Source organism: Macadamia integrifolia, unplaced genomic scaffold (assembly GCF_013358625.1).
Source record: "Macadamia integrifolia cultivar HAES 741 unplaced genomic scaffold, SCU_Mint_v3 scaffold559, whole genome shotgun sequence".
In the NCBI taxonomy this organism is placed as follows: Eukaryota; Viridiplantae; Streptophyta; class Magnoliopsida; order Proteales; family Proteaceae; genus Macadamia; species Macadamia integrifolia.
The window spans coordinates 224707-233028 of record NW_024870484.1 but is presented as its reverse complement, the minus strand read 5'-3'; the positions used below and the strand labels follow the sequence as shown (position 1 = coordinate 233028).

Genomic DNA, 8322 nt, shown 5'->3' with positions numbered 1-8322 from the left:
AAAAAATTAAACATAAGAACAAAATAATCATTGAGAACAGTTAATAATATTTGACATCTAGTATATGAATAATAACCTTACAATTGATTAACCTGGACTAACTTCATCAGTACTGCTACTTTCCTCTTGACTCATTCTTTAAATATGATTATCAGTCTTGTAAAATCAATAAAATCTTATCATACATATATACATATATATATATGTCAAAAAAAAAAATTATTGTTGATAATATAAAAAGTATTTGTATATCACACTATTGCATTTAAGTTAATAGATTTCTATTCAATTTCAAAAGAATATATGACTTACCTGGTTTTCATGGTCAATCAATTTGATATAATATGGTCATCAGAATTTTTCATTGGATCGATCGAGTCGATGGGTTATCAATTATAATTTCTTCCATATTAGATCTTACCCAACTAAGATTGGCATCACCATCACCCTCTATGTGCTCTATATTTTGTCTATATTGTAAGGTGCTTTGGGTATATTATTATCTGAATTATCATGAACCTCTGCTCCCATGTCAAAAATATCCCTAATCTTTGGCCTTACGACAACTTACCATTCAGGCCTATGGGAATTGATAATGTAAAACACTTGCTTTGTTTGTGATGAAAGAACAAATGGATCGATAAATTTTTTTCGACCACTGTACATTAAACGGTCAAAATTGAGAAGTATAAACCGGAGCTCATCTTTCTTCACTCCCTTTCTATTATCAGCCTAATCACAATAAAATAACACTACTTTGAGATCCTCTGCGTATTTCAATTCAATTACTTTCTTCATGATCCCATAATATGGTATAATTTCATCAGTATGGCTGATGTCATTTTGGCTTTCATAATTTTCTGTCATTGCCATAAGAAGAATTTCACTATTCTGAGTCTTTCTATTATTTTCATGTGACTTACTATGAAATTTTATGCCATTATAAATGTATTCATCATAGATTCTAACATCCAAATTAGGGCCTTAAGCAAGCCATTTGATATGATGAGGCAAATCCACTCCGCTTTGGCTTAGATCCAAAATCTGATGATCTAAACATAAGGTATATATAAATAGAAAAATTCTTGTTGGAAACATTTAATTCACAATTTACAATCTATAACTTGACTCCTAAATGATTGAAATTGTAACACTTACATGCTCATTGAACCAATTTAAAAATTCCTTAGCATGCAGGCGATCATGTAGACGGTCCAATCGATCACCTATAACACTGTCCCTACAGATGCTCACCTATAACATTATCCTCTACTTCTTCATTTCTATTTTTTTCCCACATCTTATTTAACATGGTGTGTATAGCATCATTTGTTTACCTCATCATGTACCATTGTATTATCCTTCTGAATTGTATGTGAAGATGAACCTTCTCCATGAAAACTCCATTTCGTATAATTCCATTAAAATCCATTATATATCAAATGTTCTAATACTGAATCTTTAGGCATCCAATGTTGATTTAAACACTTTACACATGGGCATAATATTCGATCCCCTTTGGCTATAGTACTAGAAAATGCATAGTCAACGAATTTGTTGACCTCTAGTCTGTATTGTGGTGCGGTCTTAAAAAATGGATCTTTGAACTTCCAATCCAAATCCTAGACATAGTTTTCACATGTAACTGTTACAAATCAAAAGCCATAGTATTAAATCATCATTTTGCAAAATGTCTCAGTATTTTTCACTAACATTTCAATGTTTCCAATCCTATATATATATATATATATATATACACGTGGGCTAGTCTCCTAATTAAATATTTTTAAGACAAGATTATTGGGCCAATCCATTTGCAGTAAGTTCTGCAAAACTTGGTGACCTAAATTTTAAAAATCAGTATTTTCTACAAAAAGATTTCTAAACAATATATTTCCCAAACTAATCATTAGTTGTAAACACAAGGTCATAAAACTTAGAAAAACTCATTCCAAGACAATTCCCATAATAGAAAACATGGGAAAAGGTTGGGTATGCTGCTGGCATACCGTATGGTAACACCCATTGCGTATATCTCTCTCTTCCCCTTTTTGAAATGACCTTCCTAAATGATCCCATCATGTGCCCCCATTGGGGCTATCTACTAGCTTACCGTAGCCCAACAACATACCTATCCCTCTCCCAAGAAAGATATACCTCCTCTTCCTCTACCAAGGTCCTGAGAATGACATCAATCTCACAAATAATTATCTCACAGGCAATAAAGGGAAACCTAAATTAAAAAAATAATATAACCATTATATCATAAACCATTAAGCAATAATTAAGAAAAAATTAATCTTTGATCAAGTCAAAGTGGTGTACTTGAAAACATGCTTATTTTCAGCATCCTTTTGAGCTTCTTCTACAATATAGTGCAAATAAGTACAAAGAGTAGAAAAAACCGTTGGAGGATGATAATGACGATGCTGTTATCAAATTAAAAGACAGAGTCTGAAAAGAAAATACAGGTCGAATTGCAAGGGCAGTCGTTTCCCAAAGTTGATGATGATATTGAAAAGGAAGCAGCTGCCGACATTAATAATAATTCAGATGGAACAGGAGATCAGGATGATTCTGGACATGAGAGACTAAAGAGATATCATAAGGAAGTAGCAGGTCGAGTATGGATACCAAAGAAATGGGGTAAAGAGGAGCTTCTCAAGGATTGGATCGATTGTTCTGCCCTCAATCCTCTCTGGTTCCCACTGGAATCATGTCTGCCAGAGCTGCTTTAATTCAAGAAGGACCACCACCAATTCAGGTGGAATTAAGTGTATATATATATATATATATATATAGACAATAAAGGTAGCTTAAGATGATATGACCACCTTTGCCTTTCGTAACTTGCCTTTGAATAATAGAAAAGAAACGTATACGATGCCTTGATGCTTTGTAAGTAACGTTTTGAATTCATCTCCATGAAATAATAACGTTGCCATTGGAAATTAAGGGTGAAGGTGATCCTCGCCATTTATTTTGGGTTTATTTCATCATTACCCCTTGTAATTAACTATTCTATGGGGACTGGAGGGTGTTTTTCAATTGAACGGCGTAGATCAACCAAAGGGCATGAATGTAATGGAGTTATCATGATGGAATTGGTATTTGGTAATTGTTGTTAGGGCAGTCACGAGTCAATGTGTTGCAAGGTTTGAGCCAAATCCGCTTTTAACATCGTTTGATCAGGATCGATGGAATCTGATTTGGCCTGATTTCTGAATTCCCACTTTTGAATCCTCCATGAATATATTATTACTCAAATAATAACGATATTTTTATTGAATATTGTCTTTTTTTTTCTTTTTTTTTATTATAACAGTCCCTATTATTTTTCAGGCCCTAAATAATGGTCCCATTATTTGATTCTTAATTATTAGGGAATTTTTTTAAAGCTTCCTCTTTTTGTGCATTATTATGTGCCTACATTTATGGAAAGTTATTTGAAAAAAAGCTATGAGGATTTTTTTTAAACTTCCCCATTTTATGTGTTATTATGTTCCTACATTTTTTTATGGGGAGAGAGAAAGAGAGATAATTATGGAGAGGAGGGAGGGAGAAATGTGAGAGGATGAGTGAGAGAGAGAGAGAGAGAGAGAGAGAGAGAGAGAGAGAGAGAGAGAGAATGAATTATAGAGAGTTTATTATTATTATTATTATTTTCATCTTCCATTTTGAGGGGTGAGAGGGTGAGTGGGATTTTTTTTTAATAATTATAGAGATTTAAATATGGGGAGAGAGAGAGAGAGAGAGAGAGAGAGAACATTATTATTTTTTTCATCTTACATTTTGAGGGGTTTTTTGATCATTTGAAATTTTTTTTTGTTAGATGTCAATGGTTTTTTTGTCTTTTTGAAAAAATATACCAAAGATAGGAAGTACGTACTTTTTAATAGTAGTATGATAGTATGATATATAATTAGTGTGACTATTTAATATGATTTTTTTTGGATGAGTAATATAAAAATTTAATTCCATATAAAACTTTATTTAGTAAAATGGGCTTGGTAATTAGTTTAACAATCACCTCAGTTGCGTAGAGAGGGAGAGATAGAGAGAGAGAGAGAGAGAGAGAGAGAGAGAGAGAGAGAGAGAGATCATGTCACACCCCAATTCCAGTAGACCCAACTTACCATTAGGAATACCGATGATGTGGGTAAGACATGTACCTATCTTACCAACCTACCAGGATCTCTGATAGCAGTACCTTAACATTTTCACAATCTCACATTACAAACCAACATAAGTAGCGGAATCAAAGTATAGTAGCAGAATCATAAATAAAATGGAGAAACGTCTAATGATAATATAATAACAATAACCAAGTTATTCTGTTACATTCATCCATGACATATAATATAATCTCAAAAAAAAAATATACAGTCCACAGTTATACCCAAAAATATCAAAGTATGATATATAATCTCACGGTGCGTCGTAAGCATAGTCCTGATCGTGCTCCTCCGCTTCTGGCATCCACTAGTTGCTCACACCATACTCTGACCTAGAAAATACTGGGTCACCAGCCATTGGCACCACAGTACCTGTACCATCATCTAAAAAGGGATGTATACGTAAGATGAGCTTTCCAACTCGCTTAATGAGGGATGGGGTCAAGCACATCTAAGCAAGACAATAGCAGTAATAATTTATGACACATGATTGTGAAAATTAAACACATAGTCCATGATGCTCGTGATGCAGTTCATTTGTTTCTTATCCACCTAACAATACAAACTAAGCCTGGTAAATGCTACTATGGCGCATTAGGCTGTATCCTTCATCTCGGAACTGCCATCGACTATGCAAGGATACAAACCCTAGCCATGAATAGAAGCCTGCTAGTCCCCGTATGGATCCATGGGTCACCCAGCAAATCCCTGATAACCCCCTCATGACAGTCACAATACCGATATATCATCGGCCACGCTGGACAGATTCCTGCCTCTGACAACAATCGTATCAAAGGCACATTGAACATACCACAATGGGTTATCCAATACCTCAACCCCCTGTTGGCAAGGGCTCGTAGCATAAGGAATGATAGTTAACCACATATATGCTACATGCCTTCATAGTGATACAGTTAGTATGAATTACACGATACCGGTAAGACCTCGGCCACAAAATGTAATCCATCTCCAAATACAGTCCTGGGTATACGATACCAGCGAGACCTTGGCCACAAAGTGAAACCCTAGACCATTTATCTAATCTAGCATATATATCACAGTTGAGTATACCTAAGCGACACCAGTGCCAATCATCGGCCACGAAGAGTATCCATTTCTAAATGCAGTCCTGGGGTACACGATACCAGTGAGACCTTAGCCACAAAGTATAACTCGCGAGTACAACTAACTCTAATGCACATAATCAATACATGAATGCAACATACATACGGTAATCACAACACTGGTACCATCTCGGTCATGCCGGATTTCGTCTCACACACACAACCAAACACACGGCGATCACTTTACCGGTACCACCTCAACCACACCGGATCCCGTCATACATCTCTATACAATTCATATCATAATCGTAAAATGACAAATGTAACATATCATCATCGCATTTGAGCAATTGCAATTAAACATATACTTCTAAGCATGTGAGCAATTTAATAATAATAAACATTCAAAAAATAAACAGTCCATCCCTCACCTGTTTTACAATCGGGTGTGTTCGGGTTCAAGTAGGGCCACCAATCGAATAATTTAATTCTGGCTTCGGGGCACATGCGCGTCACTGTCCTAGACACAAAGGGAATCGTACATCAGTACGCATCAAAAACATTGAGAGTGACCCACACAGGTCACCCCCCAAAGGGTACAGACACTATTCCTAAGTGACAATACTGTCACCAGAAATAGCCACCGAAAACAAGGCATTTTCACCAGAAATATTAGTCCTGTTTCCAGTGGAGGTGATAGAGAGCACATAAGGCTGATATGTCCATCGAAAACAGCTACAGTGTTTCCTGTGCCATATTTCTAGTGGTAGTACAGAAAGGTCCAACTCGAATTGGGGCTTTCTGGCTCGGGTCCGATCACCGGGATTTGTTTCGTGGAGTTTGTAAAGGATGTTCCTAGCATCATTCTAAGCCAAGAAAATTCTAATTTCACCAACCCATTTAGGAGATACGTCGATCGAACAATCAAAACCTTAGTTGGTCTTTTGGCAATACATGTTATCAGAGCTCATCGGGCTTGGTTTGAGCTCGGTAACAACACCAAGAAGGCAGAACAATCATCCTAAAACCACAACATGGTTTGTACACTAAGATTCCATCTCCTAGCTTTGTCTAGGTCGAAATGAAGAGAGAGAGTGGTATAGGAGGTTGTACTTACCTCCGACAGTGATTCCAGCAACAAGGCAGCAGTCGGCACCAAGGCAGGCCTCTAACTCCTTCTCCTTTCTCTTCTTCTTCTTTCCTCCCCTCTTTCTTCCTCTCCTACGTTGGGCACAAAGGGAATGAGGAAATGAATCATCATTTCCCAACTTATAACTTAAGTGGGCCTTAGGGTCTGTTTGGTTTGGACCCACTTTGAACCAATCGCGTTAAAATAAATTTCGGGGCACGAGGACCCACATATTTAGGTCCATAAAGTTCCCACATCATGAGAAAGGTGTGGAGGATGATTTGGGATCATCCGCAGTCATTTACGATGCGAGTGGCAAGAACTACGGGCATCAGAACCTTAACAATAGCCTGTCAACCCACCAAAAAAGGCACCGGATCCAGGCCCAGGCTGCTTCCAGTGGCTTGTTTTCAATGGTCAAGACAGCTTGCTATCCCATGGCTGCTTTAGCATGGGTGGTAGCCCTCGGACATGCTTAAGGCTATTCGGCAATTTATGATGCTTGCCGGAATTCAAGTGTGGGGAGTCGGATCACTTACCATCTGGGATCAGAAGGTATGAATCCCTTCCAGTTAGATAGGCATGCAATGCACGAAACATGTGGGGTCATCTCTACCCCTTCGGCAATACAAGGCCATGAGCCAAAACCCAATCGTACTTTCGATCTCTGATCCAAGGCCTGTCACAACATTTTCAAATTAGAGAGATTAGTGCACGGGTGTAACATTCCCCCCACCTTACAAGAATTTTATCCTCGAAATTGAACATACCTAGCAAATGAAATAATCAAGGATACTGCTTCATCATTTCATGTTCTCGCTCCCAGGATGCTTCCTGTTCGGGGTGGTAATGGTCCTTTCGATTAACAATCTTCTCTGGATACTCCACGTAGGCAGAATCCTCATCCAACTCATAGGATATGTAAGTCAAGACATGAGTGGGGTCGGGAATGTACTTCGTCAACACAGAAACATGGAAGACATCATGTGTACCTTCCAACTCTTGTGGTAAAGCTATTTGGTAAGCTACCAGTCTGATCCTCTCCAGTACATCATACGGTCCTATAAACCTTAGACTAAGCTTTCCCTTCTTTTTGAATCGCATCACCCCTTTAATTGGGGAGATCCGTAAGAACACCATGTCTCTAACGTCAAACTCTAGATGCTTCCTCCTAACATCCGCGTAACTTTTGTCTCTGATCCTTTCTCTGATCACACTCACCTTCTCACTAGGAGCCTGTAATACCCTACTTTTAAACCCGGTCTGATTAAGCGGATGAACCGATTTAACCATGCAGGAACCGAGCCAGAGAGAGTTAGAGCGGGTTCCTTATGGGCTATGATGGCACGGGTGACCTTAAACACCGGCTGGCCTGACAAGTCCGAGCCAGTGCCAAAAAAGACGAGAGTGCCCAAGCCGTGTACATGCACCTACCATAAGGCTATGTACGGATAAAGCAGGTATTATATCCGTATTTTAAGGTATATACATATGCTACATCGTATGCTAGGGGTGGGGTTCGTGCCGAGGCCAGAACCCGGTCAAAATCCCAAGTTTTGGCCCTCAGGTGGGTACACCCACCCACCTGAGTGACCCATCCATGTACACTATTCACTTAACTAGAAATAGTATATATAGCTTTATGTTTTTCTTTTCTTTCCATTTATGTCACCCGTACGTTGGTGAGAAAAGTAAAGAGGAGAGAGAAAAGAAAGGGAAGAAGAAAGGAAGAGAAGGAAGAGGAAGAAAAGAGGGATTTCAACGGCGCCGAAGCTCGATCTTCCCATTCCGGCGCCGAGAGAGTGATCTTCAACTCTAGATCTACAGTTAGAGGTAAGCAAAGTTGGGTTTTGTGAACATTCACCATACCCAAGCTTTAAACCCTTGATTCGAGTATGGTTTCTTGAGATCTTGTAAATCCCCTTTGAAATGATGAATCTAAGGTTTAATAGAT

The 8322-nt window shown here is 38.1% G+C and overlaps 1 long non-coding RNA gene across 1 annotated transcript in view; it reads right to left on the bottom strand.

The window, feature by feature from the left end:
• Window positions 1–4284: 4284 nt before the first annotated feature.
• Window positions 4285–8322, bottom strand: part of LOC122069230 — an 11341-nt gene continuing 7303 nt past the window's right edge. The window contains exon 2 of the long non-coding RNA XR_006137405.1: window positions 4285–4559. This is a non-coding gene — a long non-coding RNA (uncharacterized LOC122069230). The remainder of the gene's footprint in view (window positions 4560–8322) is intronic.